The 14,636-nt window shown below is 42.2% G+C and overlaps 1 protein-coding gene across 1 annotated transcript in view; it reads left to right on the plus strand.

Moving 5' to 3' along the window:
* Positions 1 to 204: 204 nt before the first annotated feature.
* PRR5 (proline rich 5 (renal)) overlaps positions 205 to 14,636 on the plus strand; it is a 97,899-nt gene continuing 83,467 nt past the window's right edge. Inside the window, exon 1 of the mRNA XM_009879713.1 lies at positions 205 to 288. The gene's annotated coding sequence lies outside the window, so the exon portion shown is untranslated. The remainder of the gene's footprint in view (positions 289 to 14,636) is intronic.

Below are 14,636 nucleotides of genomic sequence, written 5' to 3' on the forward strand. Positions count from 1 at the left end.
GGGGGGAGTGGGCTGCGGGGGAACGGTGCCCGTGGTGTGAGGGGGGGTCCCGGCTTTGTTTATTGCTGTGAAGTGCGGTGAAGTGTAGCCCTGGCAGCCGTTCGGGCCATCTCTTAATTCCAGACTTCGGGCTCGCAGTGGTTTTTGCACACTACGCGATTATTAAATTCGTGTTTGTGCAGCCGCTCACCTCCTTTTCTTATAGTCCGAAATAGCTATCTCAGGTAACGGGAGTTGACACTAAATGGGATTCCTGTGGGTTGACTGCTGTAAGCCTTATTCACGCAAGTAAGATCTATGTGCATGAGTAAGATTATTTTATTATTAATTTTTTTTTTGCAGAATGATTTTGCATGTTTCCACCCCGAAGTGTATGATCTCTGATAGCTTTTGCAGAAGATGGGCTTGTCCGTTTCAATTTTTGTATGCGTGTATGTGCGCGCAGTCGCTGTTAATTTTGGCAGCTCGTAAGTGACGGTTGGTAAAGGTCCGGTGTCTTCATTTCTTCAAGAATACATTAAGTTGGAGGTATGCCAGTGTTTTAATATTGTAAAAGCAACAAAAGAGACAGCCTTAGAAAAAAGATCGAGGAAATGATTTAGCTTTCCTAATGTTCATCGTTTCCAGCCAGCATACTTTTAAGCATTTCATTTTAAATTACAGGAAACAATCAGTTTTTGCATTTACCAGCATGTTGATTAATAACGGAAAGATAGGTCTAAACTAAATTTTGATGCTTCATTTAAAATAAATGCTTTCCATTTCTTCTGTCTCACACACCTGTTAGCTTTTAGAAAAAATAAGATTATAAAGTGATGATTAGGCAGCTTTCTTACAATTTGAATAAAGGGAATAGTTCCATATAGGCCAGCTGTAGAATACTGGACACGCTTGGCATCTAGTGCATAGTTGGATGTAGAGCTGTGGTGCTGCCCAGCAAAACTGTTCTTTGCTGAAGCGTAGCGTGTCCAAAACTTAGTTCTGGGAGTTAGAGGAATGCTGCGTACAATCCTAGTTTCTCTATGATAGTCTATTAATATGTGACTTACTGTGAAACATGTATTGACAGGGATTTCATATTTGTAATATACACCATTGATTGAATGACTTAATGCTTCATCTTTCTTTTTCTCATTAATAATCTAATTAGGGGAAGACTCTGGAAGGAATATGGAATTAAGACACATCCCCAGTGGATACGCAGTAAAAAAGACACTGCAAAGCAGACAGTGTAAGAGGAATTTCCAAAAGTACTCATCACCCAAGACAGAGCCAGATTTTGAGCACTCCTAGCATTGTGTTTAGGCTCCAGAGTAAATTGGTAGATTTTCGCATCTTTCTTTTCAGTTCTCAAACTTCTGTATCCAGAGTTCTTTGGGGGACCTTGAGGGAAATGTAGCTCTGTAAGCCAAGTTCTGAGTCTTCAACAGTTAAAGAAAATCAAGCCCTGAGCACTTCAGAAAATCTGGTCCTTGGGTTACAGTCATACCTCCCTCCCCCCATGTCCATTCTAGAGGCATTTCCTTTTAATTTTTATGACAGATAGAATTATAGTTGTAAAAAGTAGCCACAATAAAGACAACCAATAAAATTACTTTAATAGTTAGGGTTTTTTTAATGTAAAAGCTAGTGGGATTAATGAACAGCTCCATAAATACACACGATAAAATGCAAGATCAGTAATAGAACTGTAAGAGGCACTTACTCTTTGAACAAAAATAATAGGTAATGACTAAAAATAGTATTCCCCATTTCAACAATTGAGTTAAATATTGTAATGGATATTAACTGCAACAAGGTAGATTGGTCCAGAGCTGAAGGCTCTGACCATTCGTACCCACTGACCTTCTGGCCTACTTCTTTATTTTCCTTTGAAGCGTCACTCTTGCGTGTGTGTTTGATAATAAACCACAAATGCAAACCAGAAGGCTATTCTTAAAAGGGAAAAATCAGAGCTTTTTTGCTGCACGTTAGTGGCACTACAATTTCTAGAACATATTCTGATCTCATGTGTTCAGGTTGTGCCTAGATTTACGCAAATAGTTGGTCCCACGCATGGGCAAGAACGTCCTTGCACCAAAAGAAAACGATTAGGTCTGGTTCTGGTAGCTTAAGTGTTCAAAGCGTTTCAACATCACTGCTAGATAAATGCCACCATATTAATGTCGATGAAAAATTTGCCTCTCGGATAGCCCTGGCCACAGCCTCTCAAGGAATTGTTGAATTATGAGACCTGGTAATTATCTGCGTACATCTGTGGCCCGGGACTCATTGACACTGAGCACAAAGAAGAGAAGAAAATGACAAATGTTTGTCCAGAAGCACGTCTTCTCGGTGGCGTTTGCTTTCCCCCTGGTTTCTTAGGATAAGACTGGCAAGTTTGGGTTGTGGAGAAAACAGTAATTAATTAGCTAGTGCATCTCCAGCCCTTGGAAGACGGAAAATGCTGTATGGGGATGATTTGAATTAAGTGCTGTTATTCCCTGCTATTAAAGAAATTGCTTGCCTGCTCTGCGTCTCAAGTTGAAGTCGTAGGCGATTTTAAAGCATTATTTAAACTGTGGTTTAGGTCTCTTTAAGCAGAAGGACCAGAGAAAGTCTTTCAGTTGGAAAAAATAATAGGAAAAGATTTTCTTGTTTAAGCCTTTTGTTTAGTAGCTGCAAAATCTGTGTATATGGGAGGGAGGAAAAGGGAGTCGAACGGAGCTGAGGGAGGAGCTGTGGTGTGAGGTAAAATTCTGATATTGTTCTCTCATGCCACCCCGCAAATACATTTGCATTTAAAATTTCCAGGCCAGCCAAACTGTAGGACCAGTGCGGAATGCTAAACGAAACCTGAAAACTAACTCGGAAAATGCCACATAATGATGCCGGCCATTCCCTTGCTCGGACAATTGGGTTAAAGATTGTTATTTGTAATGATTATGGATCTGAAACAAAGACAGGTGCAGGAAAAAAAGAGGGGACATCAATTTTATTCCGAGCTATTTTCACTTGAAAGATGTTTATTTTCTGTCACATTACCCTGTGACTGCTGGAAGACTCACAGGAACTGCAAACCCCAAATCCCTTCCTGCCCATCAGCTAGCCACAATATACTCCTTTGTGTCTCTCAGGCTGAAATTCAATCTGCTTGGGAGGCTGACGAGTGGTTCGGGGCACAGTTGTGATCTGAAAGATATTGGGTATCACCAGGGAGGTACCCTTTATGCCACTTGTGCAAGCAGACAAAGCAGCAACTCTTTGGGGGAAACTTGGTGATGCATCTCCTGTATAAGAATAAAATGTATTTATGCTCAGTGGCGGCGTGATGTAGAAGCCAGGATGATGACAACCGAGGAAAGAACATGAAAGGCATCAGAAGAGCTCAGTGCGTTACACCTTTTCATGTGTAAAACTTGTGTGTCTGCAGTTATTGGCAATGAATTCTGCCTCTGCAGACAGTCCAACGGTGCAGAACAATCTGAGGAGACTGAGGGATAGAAACAGGAAAATAAAACGAATGATAGGTTAACGTGTGTACTGGGCATGAAAGAGCACAGGCAAAGTCACAGGGCTGAAGCAAATCAAGGGCCCGTGGTCGGGCATGGCTGCTGCAGCAATGCAGTAATACAAGGCAGCTCAGTTGTCCGTGATACCCGGGTTATGCACGGAAGAATAACAGGCTTTACGTGGGCAGTGTGGATGCATCCACCTCCCTGGCTTAAATATAGGGCGCCTGCCCTTTGAAAGTTTGAGAGGAAAGAGAAAGAGCTGATTAGGAAAGCAAAGGGACTGATTTCTGAGGAATGATTAAAAATGCTTAATATAGATAGATTATCTAAGAACCAGAGGTACCAACAATCCAGGTGTGGATACTCAAGAGGTAATCACTTAACCTTTGCAACAGGGTGCAACTAGACTTAACGGGCTGCAAAAGAGAAGGTGACTTGAACGTCAAGAAAAGCTTCTTGATGGAATGAAGCCGAATAACCTTCCATGAAAAATGCCTGTAGCGTTGTTGGTTGGGGTTTTGCAAAGCTCATAGAGAGCCCTGAAAAATGTCCTGCAGGGCTGGCAGCTTAGGGTCACAAATTCCCTGCCTGAACCGTGCCCACGGATTAGGATGAAGTTTTTGGAAACAAGGCTCTTTAGTTAGCAGGCCAACTCCCCTGCTTGGAGTCAACTTCTCAAGTCCTCTGTGCGGTCTGCTGGAAGGGACAGTCATGCTCTGCAAGTTTGGATTAGATGCTGATAGGGAGGGAAATGGGCTGGAAGAATTAATAGCTTTAGCTCATAGGAGTCTGTGATCCAGGAAAATATGAACACTTACCTTGCTGGCAGCCAAAATACACACTGTTATTCTGCATTATTCTGTAAAACAAATGCTGTAGCATCTCATATGCCTTTCTGGTCATGCAGTGAGGGAGGATGGGAGGAGGAATGTGATGGAAGACGCTTTCCTGCAGTGAGCACAGCAGGCAGGGCTAGAAATATTGCTTGGTTTACATTGACTCTGTTATTTTGTGTCCCTGGATCCATGTTGAATTCTCCTCTTCAGAAAAAGCTAGAATGCAACAGGCTCGAGGTGTTTTCCTGCTTTAAGTTCCAGCCATTATCAGCCAAAAAAAAAAAAAAAAAAGATATATTCTTGGACAGTAGTTACCTCTTCCTTTGCTTACTCCTGTAATAGACACAACATTGTGTACTTACCTAAATGCGAAGAGCAACTTCAAAGGGGTGCGCAGCTCTGCTGAAATTGTAGGTGATGCACAAACAGATTAGAAGGGCCGAGGGTGATCAGGTCAGGGGAGAGACTGCTGCTTTGGATCAGCTCCAGCAGTTCTTCAGTCCAGGATCTCCTGTTTGCTTATTGTTTGGGTTTAATCAATTTCTTTGGGATTAAAGTATTTTTTAGAATGCGGTTCCAAGAATATAAACAAGTAGCGATTTTGAACTTAGTTTTATGGCATTATTGTATCCTAGTGATTATTGTCCACTTCCTCTCTTCAGGTACAAGGTGGGTCAGTTCATGAAAAGTCTGATTAAAGAGACCACTGAATAGTATGATGTATGATGGTACAATAATGTGCCTCTCCCGGGTAGTTTGATGTCTTAACATGTAATCTTTCTTCTGGTGGATTTCTTCTTGTATCCCAGAATAAACCAGAGTTTATATAAATTAGACGTGCTCTTACTGCAGAACAGGTGGAGTTATAAGTGCTCCAAGACGGTATGTTGTTGCTAAATAGGGAGGAATATTTTTATTCTGATTCATAGTGGCTGCTTTAAAAATTGGAGACAGTTTGACTGTCTTCGGCATGATTGGTTTATTGGAGGGCATGCAAGGAAAACATTGACAAACATTTACAACGCGGGCTTAAGGATGACTCTCCTTTAATTAAGTGTAACTTGAGTCCCAAAATTTCCTCATCTGGTGACTTGGTACCAAGTTTTTACTTCCCGCGCTGTCCATTCAAAGGAGAAAGTTGGAAGAAAAACTATGAAATTTAGTTGTCTTGACTGCAAAGAAAATCAGAAAGCTGATAGAAGTTAAGCATTCTTCCAGAAAGCGCGTTAACCCAGCTTGCATGTGCTCATCCAGCCCCTCTGTAAGCCAGTACCGCTGGTTTTCTTTTCACCACTATATTAATTTTTCTTTCTGTAAAATACTCGGTTAGAATTCTCTCCAAGAAGAATGGAAGGCCACTTCTTTTCCTTTGATTAACTACTTATATCCTGATCTAGAGAAATGCCAGCAAACTGGTTGAATTTGATGATTTTTCACTGATTTCAATGAGTAAGTTAATTTCACATCTAATTGTCCCTGTTAGACGAACACCCACTGTTGTCTGCATTAGTTCATAGTGGGGGAGAAATCCCCTGTGTAACTCCCAGCGCTGTAATAAATATTTTTTGCTCCACCGACTGAAATTCAATATGGTGAGCGCGTTTCTCACAATAGACATGACTTGGGTTTATAGGATTAATTACTTTTTAAGGTATGAGCATTAAGGATTACATACAGAGAGTCTTGATTCACTCCAGACCGCTCCACTGGTGGTTACCATGACTTTGTGGTCATGGTTTTGCTTGTTTGTTTTGCTGGGTTTTGTGGTGGGGTTTTCTTGGTTTTGTTTGTTTTTTTTAAAAAATTTGTTTTAATTTTTGCTTTGGAGGACTAGGCAAAGGCCGCGGTCAGCAGGTTATCAGACTGAAGAGATGATTGGGTTGGCTTGGCATAACAAAACCTCTACTCCTAAATAAAGCATCGTTCCTGGTATAAGTTATCCTGTAGCATATCCTATCAGTGAGGTCTGAATCAGTCCAATTCAAAGTGCCAGGAAAAAGACATTCTTGTGGTAGTTCTGGCATCCCTGAAGATAGAAAGTATTGGAAAATTTGAGAGAGCTTGTTCTCATAAAATATCCAAGCCAGTTTTGTATAACCGAGAGGCAGCTTGGAAAGTTCAGATAAGAAGCCAGATGTTGGCCCAGACTTGTGAGATTTGCTTGCGTGGATCAAATCTGGCATTACAGCATGCTTCCCAAATTAATTCTGTAAAGTATAATTCCAGCATGAGTTGATTTTCCATTTTATTCTGCATGACTTTTGTTCATTTGTCATTATTAAGCAATTTCCTGGAGATGCTCAGGAGTAAGTATGTGTTTGTATGACTACCAGAATTGTCTGCGGTTATACAGACAGGGCAGAAAATATTAATGCAGGTTAGAAGATAAATGTTTCCCATCTACAGCACTGTGTATACCTTGTTACAGTCATCAAGGATTTCTTAAAGTTTACCAGAAGATTTAATTAGAAGAATAGTCCCAGCCAGGAGCAAAATGCAAGGTTTATGCTTAGCATACTCATGTATAGTAAATTCCTCTTTCTTTTGCTGTTCTAAGGGTCAAGTTTTTAACATTGATAATACACACTACTGGCATTGTTCATTTTTACTCTTTTGCTGAGAAAAGAGTATCCAAAAGAATATTTATTAGCTGATTTAAATTCAATTAACTTCATTTCCCTTTCATGGAGTTTTTAACAATGTTTAATGAGAGATGCAACTGAATTGCAGAGCTATTATTTCCCCCTGAATACATCGAGGTCTTTCTTGAATTCTCATGAATGTTTCTTGATCATTCACATTTTAATCCCGGCCCTCATAATTATTTCGTAGCATATGGAAGGTCCTGTAGATGTTAATTCTGGTACCCTTTTTCATGCTTATTTAACAAATAGTTCCAGTCCCTCATTTATCTGCCTTAGTATCTATTGTTTATTGGTGATTTGGGGGTTTTTCTGCCTTTAAACCCTTGGGTTAAGAAACTAAGACCACCCTGCGCTAAGCAGAGTGCGAACACAAAGTGCAGTCCCTGCCCTGCACATTAACGCTTTCTTTTTATGACCAAATGAGGGAGATTCCTCTTAACCGATCCATACCGAGACCTCTCCAGACTCTCAGTTTCCACTTCAGCAGCTTTTAGATATCCTAGAAAGTAAATCTCCAGCTTAGGGAAAATAACTTAAAACTGAGCACCCCTAGTGCAAAAACAAGCCTTGTGCTTGTTGGAAGCTGTAAAGAATTTACGTTTATAAAGCTCACCTTTCATCCCTGTGCTTAGGCAAAAATGTGATGCTCCTTCCTCTCTTCTTTGCCTTGCTTTTCCTCTCATTCCAGAAAACGGGCTGATGAATGCTTAGGTGAAATGTGCCCTTCCTATTGTCTGTCTTGTTTGCTTGCTTCTTTCAACAGCTCCTCTCCAGTGTTAAACAACAGGAGAAGAAAATCACTACTGAAAATTAAGATACTCTATTATCACATAAGCCCGTGAAGAAGGAGATTCTGCTTCCCCCTGAAGTGGTCGAATTAGAGAGGTTCCTTGCTAGCTCTAAAATCTGGGATGGCAAGAAGAATGATAAAAGCACATTGAAATTACAAATCATTGCACTGCTGAGTGCAAACTACTGTATGCGGAGCACTCGGTACCCTTTGAAGACTACAGCCTGGAGTGGGATTTTGTAGGCAGGAGAGGTTCAGAGGCAGAGCTTGGGAATGTCAGAGGGCAGTTAACTGCACTAGGCTCTTTTCTAAGTATTCCTTGTTTTTCCTTTGGGTTTCCATACAGGTGCTCATAGGTACACAGACATACATAGATGCATGTGCAGTCGCATGACATTTAACAGACCGAGCAGACCCACTACTCTTAAAACAGCAGCCATTGCTCTGCAGGTTTTGCAAGGTGCCCTCCATGGTGCCCTGCGTAACCTTGTTTGGGGAATTAAATGGAATAGGGCTTCCAGAAAGATACATAGTGTATCTAGATGATGCCTTCCTTGCACTGATACAGCTGGTGGAGAAAGTGCATAGGGAGAAGGCATGTCCAGACAGACCCTGGATGGCTTCAGTGCAGTGATTCCATCACTAGCAGGTGTTAGGAAGGATGGACACAGCTTTACGCTGCTAGGATGTACCCTTTACGGCTCCCTGCTTCATGCTGTCGTACAGAATGCGAGGAATGCTACGTAGTCTTGAAGAGCAATGAAACAGCTGACACATCTATTGGAATTCCTACTCTTTCAACCTGAGCTTTCCAAAGCCTTGTGAGAGATATCTGGCAGAGTCGGGAAGAGCTCAGAATGGCTTTCTATCCGCATGTCCTACTGAGCAATATTTATGTAACATGGGGCAGGATCCCCTGTGGTTTGATCTTTGGGTATGACCCAACTCTCTACCACTGTATGATCCCATAAACAGTCTTGAGGCATGTTGCGGTTTGGGATGGCCACAGTGATGAGGAGAACTCCTCCTGGAGGGGCGTGGGGAGCTTAGGCAACCATTGCTACTGCTTTGGCTGGCCCCAGCAGCTCCATGCACGCATTCTGAGATCCCAGATAGACGCAAATAAAAGCCATTTGCTTAGGTTCCCACCACTGCCTTTTTTAAAAATAAAATTCCTGCATCTGCTGTGTTGCACAGTCTGCTGCCTGCCTCTACAAGTGAGACAGTAATGGAGCGGATTTATTAAGCTGATAGATTAAAGAACAGGAAATAACAGTGGATTTAGTGGAGTCTGAAGACAGTTCTGACCTGCGAGGAACACAGCATGGTGTGCTGGAATAAAGCTGAAAGATGGTGGTGCCCTTGGTCAAAGTGCCCAAAGTCGTGGGGAATTGGAGAGACTCACTTTGCTTATGTTTTAAAAACACCTTATTGTTTTGCTGACTCTGGAGCAAAGCCCCTATCTTCATACCTTGGAAACAGTACAAAACCTTTAGCATGCTAATGATGCGTGTCCTGCTCAGACCAACACTCAGTTTAGTTCTTCATTTATTATGGTTTTTTTGCTTACTGAAAAGAAGTCAAATGGGTTGTGGTTCTTTGGGTAGTGGCAGAAGGTGTCTGGGAATGGTGAGTGGTGCTGTCGCAAACAAATCTCGGTGTTTGGGGCTCGCTTTGTAGCTGCCGAGTGGGGTGTGATGAGCCAGGGCTTATGCTGTTGTGTTACAGAGTTGGGCAAATACTTGAATACTCGAATAAGAAATCTTAAGTGCAGGGTTTATGTGAATAAGTGCGGAGAAGTCGAGTAATGCCCGTGCATTTGGGGTAGATAAAGGTATTGATTCATTTTGCATTGGGTTTTTAGGTATGAATGCAGTCTATAAGCAGCACCGCGTGCCCTTTTCCTTGGGGCTTTTCCATGCAAACGTACTATCTCAGGCTGTAGCTGATGCCTGCAGCGCTGACAGCCAAATCTTGTGTGCTGTCCTATTTCTCATTCCTCCCTCTTCCCCACCCCCTCCAATTACTTTTCAGTTTCTTCTATTTAAGAACTGTGAATTACTACAAATAAACCTATTACTCTCTGGGGTTATGTTTTATCTGTTGCGGACTTTACTGAATGGACCTGTGCAACAGCCTAAAAGATTAAGACCATGTGAATTAGGATACTAGGTCATGTTGGGGGCTTTTAGTTTCTACTAAGTGGAAGAGCAAATACTGCAAACTTGAAGAAATAAAAGGGAAATATTTACTGCAGCCTCTATGCATAGAATAACTTCAAGGGAGGATACAAATTTGCCAGCCCTGCTGTGCCTCAATACATATAAGTGAAAGGCAGTGCACCTCTCTGGTACCTAAGTAGAAGATGGATGCTTGGCACAGCACAGCTGTGACCTTGTGCCTTGTCCCAGCAAGGTCGTGCAATGGGGGACAGTGGCAGCAGGCAACAAGGACAAAAGGGAAATGACCTTCCAGTTTTCTCTCCTCCCACCCAGGCAAACCTGAGCCATGTGAAGTCACCTTGAAGCTAAAGCAGTTTAAAAACTCACTGAGTCAAGCCACCACCCTTGCCGGAGAGCAGAAATCTGGTCTTCATTTCAGCTAGTTCTGGTTCAGCCAGCAAACCCCCTTTGTATTTGGCCCTTAGGGTGATATTCCAGCTGTTTATTTTAAAGAGTCAGTCTGGCTAATGCCTTCTTGGGGGAAGAGCAGCCGCCTTATGGGGGATACCAAGCCTGGAGAGTACTTTGGTTCCACGGAGGACATTTATATTCAAATAGAAACAAGCAGAGCTTTTTCCTGAATCAAAAATCCCCATCTCCGGTGCGTGTGCTGGCTGACTGCTGCAGCATCTTATTTGCTGTGCTCTCGTGGCTCCCTGGCAGTGCTCTACGCTGTCGCGTTTCGTTGTGTGTTTTCTGTTAACACAAAGGCATCTGTGTTAATCTCTCATTTTCCAGGCGATTCGGCGTTCTCTTCCAGCCCCTGGCCGCCTCTTTTTTCTCAGCTTTTTCCCAAAGTGGAAGTCAAATTTGGTAAAAATATGTATGAGGGGGGATTGACCCAAGTTTTCAAGACATTAAAATTACTGCAAAAGGGAACCAAATGGGCTTATGCCCTTGTTTATTTCTGTTTGATTTTTTTTTTTTTTTTGGTTATAGAAAGTCAGATCCAGCGCAGCCTGTAAGTCTCCATGACCATAGTAAGTCAGGCAAGGCAAGAGGGGATCTTGCATTTCTTTCTCTAGCAAAACCTGTAGCCTTCTGGCTGAATCCCACAACCTTAGAAATGCAGCAGAGTATTTCAGCTGTTGAAGGCCTGCCTGCAGACTGCTTCATTGTGGAAGAAAATGCCCTTGGGGGGGCTGTGGGGAAGGGAGCATTCCCTTGTCTTTGATTTTAGTTTTCACTTTTGAGGGTTATTTTTGTTCATGTATTTTTTTTTCACTTCCTTGAGCATCGCTATCATATCAGAAACTAACTTTTTAGAGTATCTTTCCTGTCCTGCCCGCTAATTAATTGATGAGAGCTACCAAACATCATCCCACAAATATTTCAACAAAACCAAGGCATTCCTAGTGTATATATAAGGTAAACAAACGGAAGGAAAAAAGCCAGGATTTTGTAGCAGTCATATAATATTAATAGTAGGCTTTCAACTTCTTCTGAGGATTCAGAATTAATTTTGAGGCAGGGAAGTAATTTTTAATTACCTTTAAATAGAGCGCCGAGGAGTACAAAAGCTGTGTTGACTGCATGGGGAATGGAACAGCGACGACCCAGACCATCTTTCCTTGGGGACTGCTGTGTTGTAATCATCTCGGTGAGGTCTTCAGTATTCAGAGTCAGATACCGACTCTGTGTGAAACAAATGGAGTCCGCCAGCCTTTTGTGGCATCTTGTAAAAGCCTTTTTCTCCCTCATCGTTTGAAAATGCAGGGAAATAGGGAGGAATTTTTTGAGTCGTCTGACTTGCTGCTATGAGATTATGTGGGAATGCATTCACTACTCTTTAGTTACCCATGAATGATTGTGCTGAGAACATATCCTGAGAGAACATATGCTTCTGGTTTTGCTTATGCTTAATTATCTTTTTTGTGCTGCCTTCCCACAGCACCTACCTCAGTCAGATTTTGGTCTGTGAGTCTATGACTGAAGCTCCATAGCTTGAAAATAATGAAAAGGAAAGAAACCAAACCAACAAATATAATTCAAAATCCTTAAATAAAACTATTTGTATGCTATTTTGTCGGTGGAGCTTGCTCCATAAAGCTTGGAGGAAAAATTGTCTGACTTGCAGTTAATTTTTATTGAGGTGTGATCGCCCTTGAAGCTTGAAGGGAGTTTTTCCCAAGTAAAAAGTCTGAGAATGGTGCTTAGGCTTGTGCAGTCTCTCGAGCAGCTGTCAGGTTTGGGGTTTGGTTCTTGGGGGTTTCCCCCTCTTCGTTCTCTTTGCGTCTGAACCCTTGGCAGCTTTCCAGCATTGTTCTCCGACCTGCTGTGAACGAGTGGAGGAGCGGTGCTCTCTTACCGCTAATTCAGCAGAGATTGAGCGATAGCGTTTGGTAAAGGTTAGAGATGACAGCTGAGGATAGGTTCAGAGTCACCCAGCCAGCCACGTGCCTCAGCTTGTGGTTCCTCCCCATTGTACGTGCCTGTTTCTTAATCAGTGAAGGTAAGTGCTACCAAAGCTTCAGGTTCTCTCTTCTGATTAGCTTTTTTTTTGGGGGATATTTTTCTTTTTTGTTGCGTAAGTGGAATAACTGATGCTCCAGTGTAAATACTGTGGCCCTGGCAAAAGCCTCTCCTCTCTCTCTTCATTGTAAGTGCTATGCACATGATTGTGTCTGTATAGTGCATAACAGTGGCAAACAAGACTCCAGATAAATTCATCATCAAAGCAATTCCCAGCTGGTGTGGTCCACCAGCACAGATTTGAGAAGCTCCACAGTATGCCTTGCTACCCACGTTATTCCTTCTCTTTGGCTATCGCCTAGCTTTTGCTACTGGAACGCAGAGTTTTTGTAAGATTTCCCAAAGGTTTGTTTCACATGTAGCAAGATCTTCTGGTTGGGTTGTGCTGCTGGATCAGAAATAGAAATAGTGTTGTCCTTCAGCTACTTGTGAAACTGGATCTCCTGTGTTTCCTTTGTTTTCATGGAAGCTTGAAAATCCTACAACTCTATAATCTTTTGTTGAAGAAGCAGTTTTGGTCAGGTTTTAAATGACGACTTCTACTTGCATAGGGTTGTTACCTGCTTACAAAAGGGTTGTGTAAAACCCTTTTGTGTTTAAAAAGTTTGTAGGTTTACCTTTTCCTTGCATCAGCAGAAAATTGCATTGAGGGTTTTACTGGGTGACTCAGATAAGGCACAGCAAAGATGCCACGCTGCCATCCACTTTGCAAACGGCTGTTTGCAGTTAAAATATGGAGAGGCCCCCTTTGCCCCAGCTTTTTGGTATTGCCCCTCTGCCAGCTGTTAATCTTACATGTGTCTGCTTAACAGAATGGACTGTGTGAGCACTCCCTAACCTACTTTGGGCAAAAATCAGAAAGCTCACGTTAAACTTCAAACGGGAGATGTTTAAATGAGGATGGCTGTCTTAGTGCTGGTGTGGCTGATCTTCCTTCTCCCCCAGGCAGGAGGGATGGCTGGACCTGGGGACTGCTTTAACCCTCCCACTTGCATCTGCAAAGGGATCTGTTTGCACAGTGTGACAGTATCTAAGCAGAAGCTTAGACTGGTTTAAATAAATCCATTTAATACTAGTGCAGCAATCGTGTTTTGGCGGAACTGGCATGTTCCTCTGAGCCTGGTTAACATGTTAGTTTGCAAGATGTTCACCTTTAAATTGCCCAGTGTTGTTTTTCTAGCAGCTCTTTTTCTCTCTTCTGCCTGGTGAGAGGCTAACACTTGGGGCTTTCATTTATAAGTGGGTTTTTTGTCCACGTGTCTTGGTACATGCTCTCAAAGCTCATAGAATGCCGTGTAGGTAGCAGGCTGCCTGTGGTCCCTCAGCAGGAGGTAACTCTTCCTTTGCTGGAAACAAACCCATCCATCTTCCTTTGCTGGAAATAAACCCATCCATCCGTTCATGTGTAAAAAATCTCAACAGTCATGGAAACTACAGTAGGAATGAAGACATGACAAGTAAAGTCTTTCAGGACAACCTGGCAAATTAAAATGGAGAAGAGAAAGGCACCACCACCCAGACTGAAAATGGTCTTATTTTAAAAAATTTAAAGTTGTGTAGGACTTTAGCCAAGTTGAGTCGTTCAGGGTAACTCGTTGCTTTTACCAAGTGGAGGAGAATGGGGAAGACGTTTTCAGTTTTTATTGATGAATCAGAGTTCCTTTGTTTTCTTCTTTTTGTAGTAAGAATGTTTCTTTTCCATTCAGCAGATACCAGTTTAGCCCTCAAGATGGTCATGAGGCTTTTGTGTTTGTATGCTTACAGCAGTGACAGATTGGGACAAAGCCATGCCATGATGGTTGACGAAGTGCCATCATATTGTGGCTGTAGAATGACCAAAGGGAGACCCTAAGCAATATTGCTGCTGTTGCAGTTATTTGATCATGATTGTACTCAAGCAACTTATTAGCAGAACCATTGTGTTACATAGGTACATGGAAATAGACACTTAAAATGCGTATATATACAAACACATATGTATGTATATACATTCTCAATGCATGAAAAAGAAGAGGTCTGGTAAGCACTCCTTGGAGTGAGGAGATTCCTAGAGCTGCACCAGTGAGGAGTCTACTGCCTCCTTCAGTCCTCTGATAAATGCCCAGTGTCAACTGGCATGTCCTAAGTCTTAATGGACGAGGATATATCAGGTTTTTCTCTGACTAAACCACCAGCTA

This window comes from Charadrius vociferus, unplaced genomic scaffold, assembly GCF_000708025.1.
Source record: "Charadrius vociferus isolate BGI_N301 unplaced genomic scaffold, ASM70802v2 scaffold90, whole genome shotgun sequence".
In the NCBI taxonomy this organism is placed as follows: Eukaryota; Metazoa; Chordata; class Aves; order Charadriiformes; family Charadriidae; genus Charadrius; species Charadrius vociferus.